Genomic DNA, 22206 nt, shown 5'->3' with positions numbered 1-22206 from the left:
TAGGTTCCGGACTAGGAATTTATAAGAAATCCAAAATTGCAAAAGAAAGCGATTGATTGGGGAATTAAGAAAGCAACTCCTGTTATTCAAAAAGTTGGATCTGAAGCAATTAATTAATTATCAACCAAAGTGAGACCAAATTACAAATATAAAACTGACAGAATGGATCTTGATGCTGACATATACAAAGGAGGTGCAATTGATATCCAAAAAGCGATTGGCAAAATACCAAAACCAAAGGCTGGATGGACACCAGGAAAGTACAAATCAATGGGACCATATAATCCACTGGTGAGTTCTCAAATGGTACGTACAACCGTGTAATAAGGTGGATGAGATAGCTGCTGATCACGATATTTGTTATGATATGGGAAAAAAACAAAGGTGATTGTGATTGGCAAATGGTTTCATCACTGGATGAAATACCATATGGTGAAATGCCAAAGAGGGGATCAACAGCACGATTCTTGATTGATCGATAAAAAACAGAAACTGGGTCTTGGGGTATCAAAAAACGGAAGAATCCGTCGAGTGAAGTGAACTGGCAAGAAAAATTAGCTGATGAATTACACAAACCAGTAAAACGTAACTTTACTCGACGACGTGTAACAGTCAATCATATTGATGAAATATGGTGTTCTGATTTAGTTGAAATGCAGCAGCTCAGCAAGTGGACCAAGGGCTACAGATATCTTCTGATGGTCTTAGATGCGTTTAGTAAATACGGTTGGATTGTACCGTTGAAGGATAAAAAAGGTGAATCTGTAACTGAAGCATTCAAATCCATTATCAGAGAGGGAAGAAAACCTGAGTACTTATGGACTGATGAGGGTAAAGATTATTATAACAAGCATTTGAAGGACTTGTTGGATAAGAATAACATAACACTGTATTCCACGGTAAATGAAGAAAAATCATTGTGAAAGATGGAATAAAACAATAAAAACCAAAATGTGGAAGCAGTTTACTATTTGGGGTAATACAGTAATCAGTATTTGGATATTCTACCCAAAATATTAGAACAGTATAATAACACCAAACATGGTTCAATAAAAATGACACCTGTTGAAGCTAGTCAGGAAAAAATGAAGGAATTGTATACTTTAATCTGAATAGTAATACAGAACCATCATCAAAACCGAAGTTTAAAATCGGTGATAAGGTTAGAATAAGCAAAGGCAAGAGAAAAGTATTCGACAAAGGATATACCCCTAATTGGACTGAGGAAGTATTTACAATTGATAAGATCCAATATGCGAATCCAGTCACTTACAAATTAAAAGATCTCCACGGTGAAGAGATAAAAGGCAGTTTTTATGACCCTGAGCTGTTAAAAGCCAAACAGGATATATTCAGAATTGAAAAAATCATAAGGAGAAATCATAAGAAGAAGCAAGCGTTAGTAAAGTGGAAGAGATACAGTGATGATTTCAACAGTTGGGTACCACTAAAGGATGTGCTGAAAATATAAACGTTAATCGAGTAATGTATATTAGCGACATTACTTGGTTGTGGTGAAAATAGTATAGCCTATATATACAGATAGATCGTCTATCAGATGTGTTATTTTTGCCATATCTGCTTTTGCTATTATGATAGCCAAAAATATTGTTGTTTCTGGCTATATGTATATTTTATATAAAGCCATATATTCAAATGAATACTTGGAGCCGTCTAACTTTGAAAAGGCATATTTATAGCCATATTTTTTATCGCAAGTCATTTTCACTGAACCAGCACTAGCATGAAGCTTTTTTCCAGCACTGGATAAACTTTTGAAAATTATAATCGTCCCATCGGAGCGGTTTATTGATTTGACTTTTTTCTTATTCAAATGATTATACTTCACAAAAGAATAATCTCGATTTTTTGCTGCTTTCTTACTATTCTCACTTTGTGATAATAATTGTAAATTACACAGTCTATTATCAGTTTTCACATCATTAATATGATCAATGACTTTATCACTCGAAATTGAACCGTTGAGAACCGTGAGCTAGCATTGAGTTTTGTTTGAATCCCAGCCCGCTGACAGAACAACGATTATATCCACAATGATTTAAGCTGCACCCAACTATTTTCATTGTTCTGGTATTAATAACCTTGCCAAGATTCGACGCGGCATATTTATTATACAAAGGATGAACCTTATATATTTCAATTTCAGTTTTCATACTCATACTACCAATATATCAATAACGTTTCTCTTTTATATAAAACTCAAAAGCTCTGTTTTGCCACTTGGTGAATAAGTTTTTGATTTGCAGAGGCCTGAGATAGCCTAATTTATGCTGTTTCTGGCTAAAGGAGTTTTTTGATTTCCAGAGGGGTGGCAAGAGTACTTTTTGGTCATGACCCGACTTCGCGAAGGGTTTCTAGTAGAAGGATTTTTTTTGATTTCTAGAGGGTTGGGAGACATGAAATTTGCCAATGAGAGGGCTTAGGACAAAACATACCCTAAGAGGCCTGAAAATGCATTTTTCGAGTTGAGGCCCGGCGAGGGTATTTTTTGGGTTTCTAGGGGAGTGGGTATGCCGTTTTTTGCATAATGTCCTAGTACCGCCATTTACTATACTACTTTCGGTTTTCAAAAAAATCGCCAGAAGAAAAACGTTTTGAAAACTTACTTATGAGCAGTCTGGCCGAAATATTAACTCACTTAGTGACTATAACTAGAAAGTTGCCGAGACCGGGCTAGGCACAGCGTAATTTTGACCAACTTTGGGTCGATTTCCAGGAATTTCCCAGCCCTAAGGTCTCTAAATGAAATGGCCAGAAGAAAAAAAATTTTTCAACGCTTACTTATGAGCAGTCTGGCTGAGATATTAAGTCACTTAGTGACTATGACTAGAAAGTCGCCGAGACCGGGCTACGCTGCAGCGAGATTTTGACCAACTTTGGGTGGATTTCCAGGAACTTGGGCGATATTTTCCAGTCGTAGGGACTCTAAACTAATTCGAGAAGACTTTGGTTTTCAGTGAAATGGCCAAAAGAAAAATTTTTGAACGCTTACTTATAAGCAGTCTGGCCGAAATATTAACTCACTTAGTGACTATCACTAGAAAGTCGCCGAGACTGGGCTAGGCGCAGCGCGGTTTCAGTTGACGAAATGTTAACTCACTTAGTGACTATGACTAGTAAGTCGCAAATACCTGGCTACGCGCCGCGCGATTTTGACCAACTTTGGGTGGATTTCCAGGAACTTGGGCGATATTTCCCAGCCCTAGGGACTCTAAACTAATTGGAGAAGACTTTGGTTTTCAGTGAAATGTCCAGAAGAAAAATTTTTGAACGCTTACTTATAAGCAGTCTGGCCGAAATATTACCTCACTTAGTGACTATGACCAGAAAGTCGCCGAGACCGGGCTACGCGCAGCGTGATTAAAGGGACCCTTTAGCCGATCACCTCAATACTCTTTGTTTGGTTACTTCTCTTTTTATTTCCACTATTGATGACTTCATTAGAATACTGACAACGTTCCCCTACTGCCACTCTTGCCTGATTACAGCAATTACTACAACTCTGATGCGTAGGTTTGGCCCGCGCTTGTTTATCTGGATCACACCCGTGCTGTCAATCATCTGTCTAATACGTCAAATTCGGAAATCAACGCTGATGTCAGTACATGCGCAGTGTTCTACTACCAAGAATTCGCAGAATTTACTTAGTGAAAAATCTTTTCATTTCTGAATTTCCACTATCAAGCATAGGGTGTATGATCCAAATAAATCAGCACGTTCAATATAACAATTATCAAGAATAAGTTTACAAATTAAAATCAAGGAAAAGTGCCAGGATCTCTAATAAAAGTTGTTGTTGAAAATTCTGTACGACTAAAGTGTTACAAGAAATAGGTATGCAAACTCCCAGCTTCGTGGGAGGGAGTTCCAGTTGAAGCCATCCATCTCATTAAGTGAACGTGCTCTTTTGGTACAAACATATCTTAACGAGGTGCCGCTGCTATTGTAAGGAATCTTTAACCCCCTTCCCCCCCGACAATGTTGTAAGCGGGCAATGACCACTTCATCACGATTAACAAAATTGATTTGGGCGGAACGGGGCGAACTGATAAATTACCCTGACAGATATTGCAAAAGTGGGAAGGTGTGCCAAGACTTTTGTCGGAGATTGTAGGAATAAAGTAATTAAACATCGCTATAAAACTCCCTGAACAGCTCAGTAAAAAGGGCAAGGTTTGACTGAAAAGTTGGACAGGAAACTAAAAATAAGTTAAGGAGTCTAACGCGTCTAATTCCAAAAAGAGCGCTTCCAAAATCTAGATTTCAATTTTTATTTTGTTTTCTCGATCGACACCCGCGAGTAAACAAACGAGTTGCTGAACAACGCAGCTGACCCGAAAACATGTAGTATAGCAACGGTGCGCGCAGAACATGAATGTACCAAGGTATTTTACCAGGTCTAGCAAGAATCAGTTAACAAATTATTTAAGTAAATACTACATTAAAAATAGTTAGATTACAGGGCACTATTTCCAGCGTAACAACAGTCAGGTAATTTACACATACGAAGAACTAGTTCCTAGGAAACGTAGCACCCGCGTATACAACAACAACGATAAGAAAGGCAACATTTGATCAGCTAGTCAAGGAGCAAGTCCGTAATGTCAATGTATCCCAAACACCTAAAGTATTCCAATATTATATTTCGAATGACCCAACACCTATTTCTTAAAACATTACCGTTGCCTTTTTACCCATTATTACAACGAATAAATATGGTTAAGAATTGATATCTTGTTTGCATTTTATTGTTTTACATATTCTCCACCCTTAGATTGAGCTAGTCCCTAGTTCACAGTGAGTTAATAGAATGCAAGCAAGATAACATGACAATACCATAACAAAAAAAATGGAGGCATATATATATATAAACATATATATCTCTTCACGAACTCAACACTACAGCTGAACAATGTATAACCTACAAGTAAAAATTATGTGGACATACGGCATTAAAAGAAAATCGCATAAGCGAAGGGTTGATAGGAATAACAGTGTTCAAAAATGCTCACGTAAAATCTTAATTGTAATATAAAGTGTAAACAGAAGATTAAACCTAGTTGAGTTTCTTACTGCTGAGTTAACAGACAAAAATTTAGTAGTATTCGTGTCAAACCCCGCTTAGTAACTTCATGAAATACTTAACAAAATTGTTTGTTGTTTGTTTGTTTCAGTGTTTTTTTTTGGTTAACAAATAAAGAAGCCTCGACTGTGCTCTGTTCTGTTGTAAAGCACGCAGGAAGCGGTAGAGCACCAAAGAAGTGTAGGGGAAAACACGAGACGTAGTCGAGTGTTTTTCCCTACTTCTTGAGTGCTCTACCGCTTTCTAAGTGCTTTACAACAGAACAGAGCACAGTCGAGGCTTCTTTATTTGTTTTATGATAAAGAATCCGATAATTTCCCCACGAATTTGGCTGAATTTTCAAACCAAACTTTATTTTCCAAACGAGCAAAAGTGGCGTCAGCCGTGAATTGTTCTCTGATAAAGCACGCTAAAATAAGCCAATCACAGTCCTTGTTAGAATTGTTCAAATAATTTGATTGGCTAACAAAGTGACAGCTGTCAGTCACAAACTGGCCTTCAGCTAAGCTTTCAGTTTCGAGTAGTTTGAGCGGCTTTCGAGAGAAGAACGATGCCTTCGAAGTTCGCTTTTAAGTTAAATTTTAAATACGGATCTAAAGGCAGGTAAGGTTTATAGTCCAGAGGAATCCGGCCGTATTGTGGCCCATGAAAACGTGCACTTTTCCAGTGGAAATTACGAAACGTGGAGCTCAAAGCCCGCGGATGAAAATGCAAAATGCCGAGTTGAATTTGAACGGAGCTGCAGTTATTTACGGCTTGTAGCCGCATGCAGCAAGATTGCCCGAACTAGCGTAAAAGTTAGAAAGACTAAACGGCCCCCACTGGTTCTACTCCGAGCACAGAAGAGAATATCAGGGCAAGCTTTGCACTGACTACTCGTCGGTTCACTTCGCTGAGATGACCGGAGAACGAGCATTACTACACTACATGTAAGTGTTGTTTGAGCAATTGAGCATTTTTACAAAAATAAAGCTTCTCATCGTAAACAGAGACAGTTCAGTTGTTGTTTTCTGTCGTTGTTTTACTTCTTATGTATAATTTCTGCCTTCGTAACAAATATAATGTCTTTTATCGAAGCACTTTTTAGGTTCAGAATTTGTTTATTTCGCTACGTGTTTTGTCGGCGGGAATCTAGCAAAACTTTTTATTTTAGTACAGTTTTAACACTACTGTTGCTAACAATGGTCTCTGTGAGCCATATTTACTACAGACAAATAGCTCGTTTCCATTGCGTTTGTCTGAATCACAGGGGATGTTTAATTTGGGTCAAATTTGTCAAAATTCCGAAGCAAAAATTTGAAAGCTAACTTACCGTCATCAACCCGTGCTCTGTTCTCTGATAAAGCACGCTCTTTCAGCCAATCAGAGCGCGCGTTATATGGAAACTTTATTATAATTTAGTTTATGTTTCTTTGTTTTCGTGAATGATTGGTAGTTATAAATAACCAAAGCGTGTCAATGGCTCATTCTAGTAATACAAGACGGAATTTCTGATTTATCGGGTGGTTTACGTTGTTTTGGCATGAAGAATTTGTAAGGAGGTGTATTGGCCTGACAAACAGTAACAATTGCTTCCTTTAGAGGGCTGTGCCTTGCAAAATCCAAAACTTTCCTTATTTCTTCCGTCATAGGAGTATTGGTCAGATATTCTGTTAAACTAGGAAAGGTTACTGCTTCTTCGTAAGTTGGCAATTTAGAAAAATCTTTAGCTGAGTCAACTGTTGTGCTTGTTTCATTATGTTTGGAGCTGGAAATCTGCTGTGTTTCACACGCTTTGTCGTGAACTAAGTCTTCTTGGCAGCTTGCTTGGCTGGGCAAGACAAAGAGACGAGAGTCAGTGGTAATTTCCTGGGAATACGAAAGAGTTTCGGTTTTCTTTGTGTGCACATTGGGTATGGCTTCCGAATCTAAATTCCTAGTCCTGAAAATACCTGAAGTGGTCTGACTGCGTAAGTCAGATTTTGGTAAAACCTGTTGTACAACTTGATCAGGGGTTTACAAGGGTTGTTTACTCACAATGCTTTGTTCATTTTCCTTTGGAGCGTCTTCCATTTCTGTGTGAAATATTTTCTCGTTAATCTCTTCTCTTAAAATTGGGTAACTTCTTTTCTGTTTTAATATTGGTTTTAATTTAACTGACGATATATTATGATTTCTTGTATCTATTTTTAACTTCTTCAATGCGTTTCCGTTTTCCTATGGTTTCGTCACTGTTTGTGGTGATAACATCTTTGAGATGTAATTCTTTCCTTTCTAGGTCATCTACGTAGGTACTATGACGTTTATCAATAATCACGGTAACGCCAGCGTTAATGTTTCCATCGGGACAAATTGACATGTTGTTAACACCTTGTGCGGCGTCATCGCTGAGTGAGAAAACTGTCTGATTTTGCGGTATTCTCTTGGTAATATTAATATGGACATAGCCAGTCTCCATTTTATTTTCAATTTCTGATAAATGATATTTGCGCACTTTCACTTGTGTATTTCTGTTAACCTTTCTTTTATTGCGTCTCGTATGTTGAGAACTCTGGTTCAATTTGGTAACTGTATTTAATTTTCTCAACATGTGTTATCAAAAGTTACATTGTGATTACTATTTTTCGTCGTCGAAGAAAGCGGACATAAAGATTCCCTAGACTGTGTTTCAGACACGATATTTTTAGCTGGATATGGGTGTCCCGGGATTACCACGATATCCGAAATAGGCGAGTCAGAAAAACTGTCATCAAGGCGATTGTGACTATTTACAATTGGCGATTCCGTGCGAATATCATCAATACTATTTACACCTGTTTTACAAGTAGAAACATTATGTCGAGCAACCGAATGTCTTGGAGAGAATCTGCTATCTATAGTGGTAAAACAATTTCTGGGCTTATAACTAACTTGATTGTTGTTTCTAGTTGCTCTTCGAAAACCTTGTCTATAATATTTAAATAATTTTGTTCTGCCAAAACGGACTCTTGGGGTACCAACAAGAGTCCTTAGGCGTTTCCCTGGTTGGAATTTGGTGCTTCCTCTATGGCTAACATAGAACGTCGATTGTAGAAAGGGTGAATACGGAATTCATTACTATATTCATCATTCCAGCCTCTGTAAGATCGGTCATATGAGCGATTGGCGGAATGGCGCGGATTCTGATACCGCCTTAAAACACTCTCTAAATATGTTAACCGTCGCTGTAACTGGTCTAGTTGACTGTTTGGTCCCTGCCAATTACTAGGTTGAAAAGGGCGCGATGTCCCAGGAGGCTGATCATCATAAGCAGCCATAGCATAAGTTGCGTTTATGTGCTGCTGCTGACGCTGTTGTTGTTTTTGGAGTGTTTTAATGTGATTGGACAATTCGTCCAGTTTCTTTTCAGCAGCTGAAGGACCTGGAGCTGGCGCAGCGGTGGCTATCACTGCATTGTTCAAGTACTTGAAGGTTGCTCCAGGAATTTAGTAAACGTGATTTGCATTTTCGTTAACACAGATTGAGTATCTGAAGCAGCCTGGCGGCGATTGACGATGTCCTTCATACGCTTGAGACTCGGCCTCCTGAAACGTCTTTGGCCTACCTATAGTGACACATAGGCCTGAAGGTCGCCCTGTAATACCTCAATAAAATATCTCACTGTTTCTACGTCAGACAATTTTAATCGTTTGCATAGGCGCGTAATATCAGTAATGTAATCGTCGATGGGCTCGTTTGGAGCGTGTTTACGCGCACTTAATTGTTGACTTAAAATCCAATCCTGTGGGCCAGAGCCAAAACGTGCGCGAAACGCATCAAAAAGAGCAGATAAAGTGCTGGTAGTTTCCTCAGCTAATGTGACAAAGCAGGCGTGCGCAATGCCCCGCAAATAGAGTGAAAAAGCATTAGGTTGCAACTCCTCCGACCAATTATTTAATTTGGCTATGCCACGAAAATTCTCCAACCATACTGACGCGTCCGCTATAGGATTTCCATCAAAAATTTCTGGCTTCAAGCCGTGATCATGACTAGTTGCTTTTTGGTCAATCTTATTTTGTGGAGAATCTAATTGTGTGCGTGTCGTATGCGCTTCTTTTTCTAGATCGCCTTTTATTGTCGTCAGAAAAGAGGTAAAGAAGGCTTTAAATTCTTCTTTTTGGGCAGCATTCATGATACCGGATACAGGACAAACACAAATATTACTTTCTCTGTGCGTTTCAATCAGCTGTGCCTGATGTATTTGAGAACGCGTAACGATCTTTTTAGAGGCTTTAGGCCTAGGTGGCATAAATTGCAACAAGCACTATTCCTATCAATCCCAATTAAATGTCGGTGCAAACTTTTAACTAAAAGATAACAGAATTGGATCACCACAACGAACAGTAGCACAAGTACGAAAGTACTAACAAATATATTATTTAAAACTAACATAGGGTGCTAGAAAAGGTTACGAAAAAGGAATAATGAGTACGCAACATCAGTAGGCCTTACGCTCCATCTGGCGGGTTGATTTCCTGGCTTGTCCTGGCTTGACCTGGTTTGTGCTGGCTTGACTTGGCTTGACTCAGCTTGTCCTGGTTCTCTTAGTTCTGCAAGTAACTCCGTAAAAGAAAGACACGCACGCGTCGGCTTCTACTTCTTGGAACTTAACCCTCAATGTTCAGTTCTGTTTATTTTTTGTCTCAGTTCCCCTTAGACAGCGACTGTAAACGTTAATGTTGGCGTTTAATCCACCGTCTGCATATGATGATGATGTTAATTACAACATCCACGGTCGAGCAGTTGGTAACCGGAGTGGTCCGGTTAAAACATTACGGCCATAGCCACGTCTAGTCATCCACTGATCGGATTTTCGACACAAAATCCGGGCCGTCGGGCACCGAAACCGGAACTCCACCAGCTTGTTAAAGCGACCTTGGGGAAATTAGCCGATCACTTAAACACTCTTTGTTTGGTTAGCTCGCTTTTTATTTCCACTATTGATGACTTCATTAGAATACTGACAACGTTCCCCTACTGCCACTCTTGACTGATTACAGCGATTACTACAACTCTGATGCGTAGGTTTGGCCCGCGCTCTTTTATCTGGATCACACCCGTGCTGTCAATCAGCTGTCTAATTCGTCTAATTCGAAAATTAACGCTGATTTCAGTACATGCGCAGTGTTCTACTAGCATGAATTCGCAGAATTCACTTAGTGAAAAATCTTTTCATTTCTGAATTTCCACTATCAAGCATAGGGTGTATGATCCAAATAAATCAGCACGTTCAATATAACAATTATCAAGAATAAGTTTACAAATTAAAATCAAGGAAAAGTGCCAGGATCTCTAATAAAAGTTGTTGTTGAAAATTCTGAAAAATTGGACAGGAGACTAAAAATAAGTTAAGGATTCTAACGCGACTAATTCCAAAAAGAGCGCTTCCAAAATCTAGATTTCAATTTTTATTTTGTTTTCTCGATCGACACCCGCGAGTAAACAAACGAGTTGCTGAACAACGCAGCTGACCCGAAAACATGTAGTGTAGCAACGGTGCTCGCAGAAGTAGTAGTAGTAGTAGTAGTAGTAGTAGTAGTAGTAGTAGTAGTAGTAGTAGTAGTAGTAGTAGTAGTAGTAGTAGTAGTAGTAGTAGTAGTAGTAGTAGTAGTAGTAGTAGTAGTAGTAGTAGTAGTAAGACTTGTTTTTACTAGGGTAGCATTTGACAGTAATAAAACTGATAACCTAATGGCCCTCAACATAAATGTACCAAAGTATTTTAACAGGTCTAACAAGAATCAGTTAACAAATTATTTAAGTAGATACTATATTCAAAATAGTAAGATTACATGGCACTATTTCCAGTGTAACAACAGTCAAGTAATTTACACATACGAAGAACTAGTTCCTAGGAAACGCAGCACCTGCGTATACAACAACAACGATAAGAAAGGCAACATTTGATCAGCTAGTCAAGGAGCAAGTCCATAATGTCAATGTATCCCAAACACCTAAAATATTCCAATATTATATTTCGAATGACCCAACACCTATTTCTTAAAACATTACCATTGTCTTTTTACCCATTATTACAACGAATAAATATGGTTGGGAATTTATATCTTGCTTGCATTTTTATTGTTTTACAATTTTGACCAACTTTGGGTGGAATTCCAGGAACTTGGGCGATATTTCTCAGCCCTAGGGATTCTAAACTAATTCGAGAAGACTTTGGTTTTCAGTGAAATGGCCAGAAGGAAAATTTTTGAACGCTTACTTATGGGCAGTCTGGCCGACATATTAGCTCACTTAGTGACTATGACTGGAAAGTCGCCGAGAGCGGGCTACGCGCAGCGCTATTTTGACCAACTTTGGGTCAATTAAGAGGAACTTGGGTGATATTTCCCAGCACTAGGGACTTTAAACTAATTTTAGTAAGACCTTGGTTTCTAGAGAAATGGGCAGATAAGAATTTTTGACCACTTACTTAGTAGCAGTCTAGCAAAAATATTAACTCACCTAGCAACTATGACTAGAAAGTCGCCGAGATTGGGCTACCGGCAGCGCGATCTTGACCAACTTTGGGTGGATTTCCAACAACTTGGGCGATATTTCCCAGCGCTAGGGACTCTAAACTAATTCGAGAAGACTTTGGATTCTAGTGAAATGACCAGAAAAATATTTTTGAAGTTCTACTTATGGACAGTCTGGCCAAAATATTAACTTACTTAATGACTATGACTAGAAAGTCGCCGAGACCGGGCTACGCGCAGCGCGATTTATACCAAGTTTGGGTCGATATCCAGGAACTTGGGCGATATTTTCCAGTCCTAGGGACTCGAAACTAATTCCAGAAGACCTTGGTTTTCAGTGAAATGGCGAGAAAAGGTGTTTTGAACGCTTACTTATGAGCAGTCTGGCCGAAATATTAACACACTTAGTGACTATGACCAGAAAGTCGCCGAAACCGAGCTACGCGCAGCGCGATTTATACCAACTTTGGGTCGATTACCAGGGACTTGGGCGATATTTCCCAGCCCTAAGGAGTCTAAACTAATATGAGAAGACATTGGTTTTCAGGAAAATTGCCAGACGAAAAATTTTTGGACGCTTACTTATCAGCAGTCTGGCCAAAATAATAACTCACTTAGTGACTATGACTAGACCGGGCTACGCGCAGCGTGATTTTGACCAGAAGAAAAATCGACCAGAGGAAATCGACTAAAAGTTGGTCAAAATCGCGTTGCGCGTAGCCCGGTCGCGGCGACTTTCTGGTCATAGTCACTAAGGGAGTTATTATTTCGGCCAGACTGCTCATAAGTAAACGTTCAAAACTTTTTCTTCTGGCCATTTCATTGAAAACCAAAGTCTTCTCGAATTTGTTTAGAGTCTTTAGGGCTGGGAAATATCGCCCAAGTGTTTGGAAATCGATCCAAAGTTGGTTGATTGGTTGATTGTTGAGTTGTTGAGTTTTTTTCCATAAATAACCAGAAGAAATGTTTGAAATTCATTACAAAACTGATTGGGTGCGAGGTCTATAATCACGGTGAAAAATGGTTAAGGGCTCTTTTTATGACTGGATATGTTGTATGCAAGCTCACTAATAAGACTCAACATCTGAGACGTTGTCAGATGTGATACTGTCAAGCAAACCCAACTCTTTAAACAATGTGTGGCCATAAATTTACTTTGACTTTTATCCAGAATGCCTGGGATTTAATGGGCCGGACGTCCATAAATTTCTACAAGTAATTAGGCAACAAGAATTGAGAGCTTCGTTAATAAGGGATTTATTACGCAACTGAAAATGTTCAGAAAAATGCCACGATCACAAACTGGAGAAACATTGCAAACTTCAAACGCGCAATTCTGATTGAAAGCCGACTAGTCGCATACTCGCGCCTGATGTTAAACAAAACAGAAGGGAAAAAGAGTTGGAAAGAAAACAAAACGAGTGTTTCGTGTGATCAAAGCAAGCTCTTTCAGAAACGCCATAACACTAACGAAAATCTTTAACAGTGATCGTGGGGGATCATTCTGGACAGTGCCCGGTCCAATACTTAGGGAATACTGTGCCAGCAATGAAGCAATTTGATTGGTTAATCTGAGTTCTTAACCCTCTGAACTAACTTAGGATGAAATATAAACTAGTTATGTAACGTTTTCTCTTGGTATACATTGGAATATCCCACTTGTATTCACTTGGTATATACAAAGAAAATACAAGTGACACAAGAGAAAGCGCTGCATAAGCGTTGCGTGCGAAAGGATACCCCCTATTCCCTCCCCGTTTACACCTGCTATGCAGGATGTATACATGGCTTATCATTATAAAAATAACAAAAATATCATTACAGCCGTAAAATAATGTTTTCAGTGACACGGCTGCAAAGGTAACAGAAAAGAAATACCACAATGTACAGCAAACACAAATTAATTTTTATTCCTAAAACATTCCAAAGCAAACAGAGGATGGTAATATTATCTAAAAAAAAGCTGGAAACACATCCATATCTACGAAGAGGAAAACAAAAGGAGCAATGTCAATAACAGGCCAAAATACTCAATACTTCTCATTAACACTACTATTAAGCTGCATTTAGCCAAGTCTTGCGATCACCTCGAGTATTCGTTTTTTTTTCAATAAAAGGTCATTTACAATGCGAAACAGCATCTCGGTAATCGATCAACAGATTATTACAAACAATTCCTGCTCTAGCCAGTGCCAGAACCTAAGGATTAATTCACCATGCATATGGAATGTCATTCATTTTTATCTTGTTCAGTGTCAACTAAACTGCAATATTAATTCTCAATACTGATGTTCATTCAGCTCCATCTTGCTCATTTCAGAACTAAGATAGTAATTCTCCACATTAATTGTCATTCAGTTTTATCTTGCCCAGTGTCAGAACTTAAATAGTAAATCTCCATACTGAATGTCGTTCAGTTTTATCTTGTCCGTTGGCAGAACTGATATTGCAATTCTCCATACTGATTGCTGTTCAGTCTTATCTTGTCCAATGTCAGAATTGATATTGCAATTCTCCATACTGATTACTGTTCAGTTTTATCTTGTCCAGTGTCAGAACTGATATTGTTGTAATTCTCCATAATGATTGTCGTTCAGTTTTATCTTGTCCATTGTCAGAACTGATATTGTTGTAATTCTCCATACTGATTGTCGTTCAGTTCTATGTTGTCCAGAGTCAAAATTAACATTGCAATATTCCATACTGATTGTCCTTCAGTTTTATCTTGGTCAGTGTCAAAAATGATATTGTTGTAATTCTCCCTTCTCATTCTCATTCATTTCTATCTTGTCCACTGTCAGAATTGTTATTGCAATTCTCCATACTGATTGTCGTTGAGTTTTAACTTGTCCAGTGTCAAAACTGATATCATTGCAATTCTGCATACTGATTGTCTTGTCCATTTTCAGAACTGTTATTGTTGTAATTCTCCATACCGATTGTCATTCATTTCTATCTTGTCCAGTGTCAGAACTGATATTGTTGTAATTTTCCATGTTGATTGTCGTTCAGTTTTATCTTGCCCATTTTCAGAACTAATGTGGTTGTAACTCTCCACCCTGACTGCTGTTCAGTTTTATCTTGTTTAGTGTCAGAACTGATATTGTTATAATTCTACACACTGACTGCCCTTCAGTTTGATCTTTTTCAGTGCCACAACTGATATTGTTGTAATTCTCATTACGAATTGTCATTCAGTTTTATTTTTTGCAGTGTCAGATCTGAAAATGTTGTAATTTACCATGCTGATTGTCACTTTTTATCTTGTCTACTGTCAGAACTGATAATGATGTAATTCTCCACACTGACTGCCGTTCAGTTTTATCTTGTTCAGTGTCAGAACTGGTATTGTTTAATTCTCCAAACTGACTGTCATTCAGTTTTATCTTTTGCAGTGTCAGAACTGATGTGGTTGTAATGATCTATACTGACCACTGCTCAGTTTTATCGTGTCCGTTGTCAGAACTGATATTGTTGTAATTCTCCACACTGACTGCCATTCAGTCTTATCTTGTCCATTGTCAGAACTATTGATGTAATTCTCCATTTTACCTGTCGTTCAGTTTTATCTTGTCCAGAGTCAAAATTGATATTGTTGTAATTCTCCCTACGGTTGTCATTCAGTTTTATCTTGTCCTGTGTCAGAACTGATATTGTTGTAATTCTCCATACTGATACTGGTTAAGTTTTATTTTGTCCAGTGTCAGAACTGATATTGTTGTAATTCTCCTTACAGATTATCTTGTCCAGTGTCCAAACTGATATTGCTTTAATTCTCCACACTGACTCTCATTTAGTTTTATCTTGTCCACAGTCAAAATTGATATTGTTGTAATTCTCCCTACGGTTGTCGTTCAGTTTTATCTTGTCCTGTGTCAGAACTGATATTGTTGTAATTCTCCATACTGATACTGGTTAAGTTTTATTTTGTCCAGTGTCAGAACTGATATTGTTGTAATTCTCCTTACAGATTATCTTGTCCAGCGTCCAAACTGATATTGTTTTAATTCTCCACACTGACTCTCATTTAGTTTTATCTTGTCCAGAGTCAAAATTGATATTGTTGTAATTCTCCCTACGGTTGTCGTTCAGTTTTATCTTGTCCTGTGTCAGAACTGATATTGTTGTAATTCTCCATACTGATACTGGTTAAGTTTTATTTTGTCCAGTGTCAGAACTGATATTGTTGTAATTCTCCTTACAGATTATCTTGTCCAGTGTCCAAACTGATATTGTTTTAATTCTCCACACTGACTCTCATTTAGTTTTATCTTGTGCAGTGTCAAAACTGATGTTGTTGTAATTCTCCATACTGACTACCGTTCAGTTTTATCTTTTCCGTTAATAGAACTATTGTTGTAATTGTCCATACTGACTGCTGTTCAGTTTTATCTTGTCCGTTGTCAGAACTATTGTTGTAATTCTCCATACTGACTGCCGTGTAATTTTATCTTGTCCTTTTCAGAACTATTTTTGTAGTTCTCCATACTGACTGCCATTCAAATTTCTCTTGTCCATTGTCAGAACTATTGTTGTAATTCTCCATACTGATTGTCGTTCAGTTTCATCTTGTCCAGTGTCAAAATTGATATTGCAATTCTCCTTACAGTTTGTCCTTCAGTTTTATCTTGTCCAGTATCAGAACTGATATTGTTGTAATTTACCACACTGAATGTCACTCATTTTTATCTTGTCCGGTGTCAGAACTGATATTGTTCTAATTCTTCACATTGACTGCCATTCAGTTTTATCTTCTTTAATGTCAGTACTGACATTGTTGTAATTCTCCACACTAACTGCCGTTAAGTTTTGCCTTTTGCAGTGTCAGAACTAATATTGTTGTAATTGTCCATACTGAATGCCATTCAGTTTTATTTTCTCCGTTTTCAGAACTATTGTTGCAATTCTCCATACTGACTGTCGTTCAGTATTATCTTGTCCAGTGTCACAATTGATATTGCAATTCTCCATACTGATTGCTGTTTAGCTTTATCTTGTCCAGTGTCAGAACTGATATTGTTGTAATTCTCCACACTGACTGCCGTTCAGTTTTATCTTGCTTAGTGTCAGAACTGATATTGTTGTAATTCTTCATACTGATTGTCATTCAGTTTTATCTTGTCCAGTGTCAGAACTGATTTTGCTGTAATTCTCCATACTGACTGCCGTTCAGTTTTATTTTCTTCGTTGTCAGAACTATTTTTTTTAATTCTCCATACTGATTGTCGTTTAGTTTTATCTTGTAAAGTGTCAGAATTGATATTGCAATTCTCCATAGAGATTGTCGTTCAGTTTTATCTTGTCCAGTATCAGAACTGATATTCTTGTAATTCACCAAACTGATTGTCATTCATTTTTATCTTGTCCAGTATCAGAAATGATGTTGTTGTAATTCTCTACACTAACTCCTGTTCGGTTTCATCTTGTCCTCTGTCAGAACTAATATTGTTCTAATTCTCCACGCTGACTGCGGTTGAGTTTTATCTTGTCCATCACCAGAACGATCGTTTTAATTCTCCATAGTAATTGTCATTTAGTTTTATCTTGTCCAGTGTCAGAGCTGGTATTGTAGTAATTTTCCATACTGATCGTCATTCAGTTTTATCTTGTCCAGTGTCAAAACTGATATTGTTGTAATTCTCCATCCTGACTGTCGTTCAGTTTTACCCTGCCCATTGCCAACACTGATGTTGTTCTAATTCTCTATACCGATTGTCAGTTATTTTTATCTTGTCCAGTGTCAGAACTGGTATTGCTATTCTCCATAGTGACTGTCCTCCTTTTTTATCTTGTCCAGTGTCAGAACTGATATTGTTGTAATTCTCCATGTTGATTATCGTTCACTTTTATGTTGTCCGGTGTCAGAACTGATATTGCTGTAATTCTCCCTACTGATTATGATTCATTTTCATTTTGTCCCGTGTCAGAACTAATATTGTTGTAATCCTCCACACTGACTGCCGTTCATTTTTATCTTGTTCAGTGTCAGAACTGATATTGTTGTAATTCTCCACACTGACTGCCCTTCAGATTTCTCTTGTCCGTTGTCAGAATGATTGTTGTAATTCTCCATACTGCTTGTATTTCAGTTTTATCTTGTCAAGTGTCAGAATTAATATTGCAGTTCTCGATATAGGTTGCTGTTCAGTTTTATCTTGTCCAGTATCAGAACTGATATTGATGTAATTCACCATACTGATTGTCATTTAATCTTATCTTGTCCAGTGTCAGAACTGATATTGTTGTAATTTGCCACACTGACTGCCATTTAATTTTTTCTTGTCCAGTGTCAAAAACTCATATTGATGTAATTCTCCACACTGACTGCCATTTCTCTTTATCTTGTTCAGTGTCAAAACTGATATTATTTAATTCTCCATACTGATTGTCATTCAGTTTTTTCTTTTGCAGAGTCAGATGTGATATTGTTGTAATTCACCATGCTGATTGTCATTTATTTTTATCTTGTCCAATGGCAAAACTGATGTTGATGTAATTCTCCACACTGACTGCCGTTTACTTTTATCTTCTTTAGTGTCAGAACTGATATTGTTCAATTCTCCATATTGATTGTCATTCAGTTTTATCTTTTGCAGTGTCAGAACTGATATTGTTGTAATTCTCTATACTGACTGCCATTTAGTTTTATCTTGTCCATTGTCAGAACTATTCATGTAATTCTTCATACTGCATGTCGTTCAGTTTTAACTTGTCCAGAGTTGTCCATTGTTGTACATGTAATTCTCCCTACTGGTTGTCGTTCATTTTTATCTTGTCCAGTGTCAGAACTGATATTGTTGTAATTCTCCACACTGTCTCCCGTTCAGTTTTATTTTAATCAGTGTCAGAACTGATATTGCTGTAATTCTCCATACTGATAGTTGTTCAGTTTTATGTTGTCCAAGTCGGAACTGATAGTGCTGTAATTAACTTTCTTATATCTCTTACTTAGTACACGTGCTGTGATTGGTCAATTTATCAGGCCGTACTCTCCTGTACGGCACACTAAAATTTAAAGCTGGTTTTGTTGAAAAACTGTTTTGTGATTTATCGCCAAGTGTTCCTAACTTTTATAGCAAGTAAACATTTAAGACTTTTTTTACTCTAAATTGTGTATTAAAGCATGCTAACAACTTAAAAACAATTTCAAATTGACTCCTTTTGATTTTGAGGTGCATCAGAAATTTGAAGGCATTCCGCTTAAATAGAAATCGTTCCTGAGCCCGTCATACACACAATAGAGATATAATAAATATCTTACTAACCTCGTTTTCTCGGTCTGTACCGTAAATTACGGATCCTCGTTTTTTCCCCTTTGATTTATGGCCTGCAAGCTTTGCCCTTGAGCCATAAATTAAAGGGGAAAAAAACTCGGTCTGTAACTTATGGTACGGCCCTCAAACTCGGTTAGTAAGAGGTATATACCGATTGTCATTCATTTTGTATTTTGTCCAGTGTCAGAACTGACACTGTTCTAATTTTTCACACTGACTGCCGCTCAGGTTTATCTTGTTCAGTGTCACAACTGATATTGTTGTAATTCTCCATACTGATTTTTATCCAGTTTTATCTTTTGCAGTGTCAGAGCTGATATTGTTGAAATTCACCATACTGATTGTCCTTCATTTTTATCTTGTCCAGTGTCAGAACTGATATAGTTGTAATTCTCCACATTGACTCCAGTTCAGTTTTATCTTGTGCCGAGTCAGAACTGATAATGTTGTAATTCTCCGTACTGACTGCTGTTCAGTTTTATCTTGTCCGTTGTCAGAACTTTTGTTGTAATTTTCCATACTGATTGTTGTTCAGTTCTATCTTCTCCAGTGTCAGAATTAATATTCCAATTCTCCATACTCATTATCCTTCATTTTTGTCTTGTCCATTGTCAGAACTCATATTGTTGTAATTCTCCATACCGATAGTCATTCATTTTTTATCCAGTGTCAGAACTGATATTGTCCGGTGTGAGAACTGATGTTGTTGTAATTCTCCATGTTGATTGTCATTCAGTTTTATGTTGTCCAGTGTCAGAACTGATAATGTTGTACTTCTCCACACTGACTGCCATTCAGTTTTATCTTGTCTGTGTTCAGAAGAATTGTTGTAATTCTTCATACTGATTGTCCTCCAGTTTTATCTTGTCAAGTGTGAGAATAAATATTGCAATTCTCCATACAGGTTGTCGTTCAGTTTTATCTTGTCCAGTATCAGAACTAATATCGTTGAATTCACCATCCAAATTGTCATTCAATTTTATCTCGTCCAGTGTCAGAACTGAGATTGTTGTAATTCTCTCTACTTAGTGCCATTCAGTTTTGTGTTGTCCAGTCTCAGAACTGATAATGTTGTACTTCTCCACACTGACTGCCGTTCAGTTTTATCTTGTCCGTTGTCAAAAGAATTGTTGTAATTCTTCATGCTGATTGTCGCTCAGTTTTATCTTGTCAAGTGTGAGAATAAATATTGCAATTCTCCATACAGATTGTCATTTAGTTTTATCTCGTCCAGTGTCAGAACCGATATTGGAATTCTCTATACTGATTGTCCTTCATTTTTATCTTGTCCAGTGTCATAACTGATATTTTTGTAATTCTCCTCACTGACTGCCATTCAGTCTTACCTTGTTCCTTGGTTAATCATTTTAACCTTAGTTGGAAGTAGATTTTTAATCCTAGTTCTAGTTTAAAACCTTAGTTTTAGTCTCACGTTTTAATTTTTTATTACTTCTGTATTTTAGACATTAATTTTAATGTATATTTTAGACTTGTATTTTTTAGAGAACCCTCCTGGAAACCACCTTTAGGTGATTGGAGGCCTCCTTTTAAAATATCAGTTTATTATTATTTTTTTATTATTATCATTAAATCCTCAGTAGTTACAAGACATCGTATTGATCACAGTTTCAGGAATATTAATAACATATCCAAATTAGGGAACTCTTTCCTCAATACCAGTGCTTTCCTTATCACCACAAATGTTCCCAAAGTAAGATTTGTAATGCTGTCAGATAAATGTCACATAGCAGATAGCAGTGGCTTCATTCATTTCTACCCATTCATTAAACTTAAAATTTTCAACAGATTTTCCTTCTTTATTAAGGAAAAAACAAAGTTGAGATAACAGTGACCCAAAATGTTCTCCAGCTTTTACAGGTATTAAACCAGTTGTGCTGAATATTTTCCTTGACTCTTCTTCAAAATGCCAATTTTCCCTAAATTAACAAAAAATTCATTGACCTTAGAAGAATTTTTTCCTGACCATTTCCTGACCTGGTGTGGCACCCCTGTTTTAACTATTACACAGAAAGCTAAACCATAAAGTTTATCGAGAAATGAGGCTCCCAACCATCACCCTATTCACAGATTCTGACATCAGACTTATTACCTTAGAAAAACCACTTCACTAACAACTGGTTCAAGTTCAGCAGTAACTTTCCTTGAAACCCTCAACAACTACCATCCCTCTATCAAATTCACCATAGAAGTGGACACCAATACAGTTGACTCTTGTTATAGTGCACATCCTTGAGATCGTCATTTGTTGCCGTTATAGCAGGGCTGCCTGCAGTACAGGGGTGAGATGAAAATGACTCAATACAAGTCATATAAACCCACATGCAGTGCACATACTGCTTTGTGCTTTTAAGCAAAAAATTGTAATATATGTAGTATAGGTCAAAATAGTGTACAAACTACCGGTAGTAAACACTCCAAGACAACAGAACAATGACAAATCACTCAATACATTCAAGGTGTCCCTCGTAACGATTGAGAAACACTAAAAGAATCAGTGTGGGATCATATGAAGTGTTCACAATTTTGTAATAGGGATAGGATAATAGCCATAAATCAATGGCTGCTCCATCATTCAACTCTCTGCCAGACAGTGTCAGAAAATTGACAGATTAATTTTCATTCATTAAGGCCATAAGACACCGTCTGTTTCAGAAAGTGATTAAGATTTTAAGATTAAGATTTAATAATAAATGCTATTTTCATTCTAACACTTAGTAGTTTGTAGTCCATTGTATTAGTTTTAATATTAGCTTTAATGTTTCAGTTTTAATATCCTATTATATTTTTTTTCTGAGATTTTTACAGTTGGTGTGATATCACAGGATTTTTACCGACTTAACTAAGTGCAGATGTAGTTATATTCTATTTTGCCAATTTTGACATCTAAATTATGGTTTTTCATATATAGCCTCTATCAGTAACATCAGGCTGTCCATAATAGCAGGGGTCTGCAAGGCAAGAGTTGTCTGTAGTGTGCTACCAGTTATTGCAAAAGAAAGGCTGCAAACTAGAAAGGAAAGATCTCTCGCTTTATTGTAAAAGCCTTGCCAACTTATTACCACTAAGGCAATGGATCAACACCGTATGCTACACAAAATGACAGCAGCTGCCAACAATTTTTCTCTTAAAAACATGAAAGATGACTGATTGATACTTTCAGCAGGGCTCAACTTTCAGGAAAAAACCTTGGGGCCAGCTGGCCCCTTAGTTTTCATATTAATTTTAGTCACCAGCAAAAGTATTTCAGTCAGCAAAAAGCATGGAAAGGTAGTTGCCAGTGAAAAAAATTGGGTTGCATTGGTGACCCCAGCAGTCACAACGTTGAGCTCTGATCAGC

The 22206-nt window shown here is 37.4% G+C and overlaps 1 long non-coding RNA gene and 1 pseudogene across 1 annotated transcript; both read right to left on the bottom strand.

Annotated features, from left to right (window-relative positions):
- Positions 1-8047: 8047 nt before the first annotated feature.
- On the bottom strand, positions 8048-9366 carry LOC149106010 (uncharacterized; annotated as a pseudogene).
- A 4093-nt stretch (positions 9367-13459) lies between these two features.
- Positions 13460-21228, bottom strand: LOC149106009 (uncharacterized). Its single transcript, XR_016209590.1, has 2 exons — positions 20959-21228; positions 13460-13555 (listed from the first exon to the last, which is right to left on the bottom strand). It is a non-coding gene; the product is annotated as an uncharacterized LOC149106009 (long non-coding RNA).
- Positions 21229-22206: the final 978 nt, after the last annotated feature.

Source organism: Orbicella faveolata, unplaced genomic scaffold (genome assembly GCF_042242905.1).
Source record: "Orbicella faveolata isolate gen_17 unplaced genomic scaffold, um_ofav_v1 contig_3, whole genome shotgun sequence".
NCBI classification, from domain to species: domain Eukaryota; kingdom Metazoa; phylum Cnidaria; class Anthozoa; order Scleractinia; family Merulinidae; genus Orbicella; species Orbicella faveolata.
The sequence above is the reverse complement of the archived record's forward strand: the minus strand, read 5'-3'. Positions and strand labels throughout refer to the sequence as shown.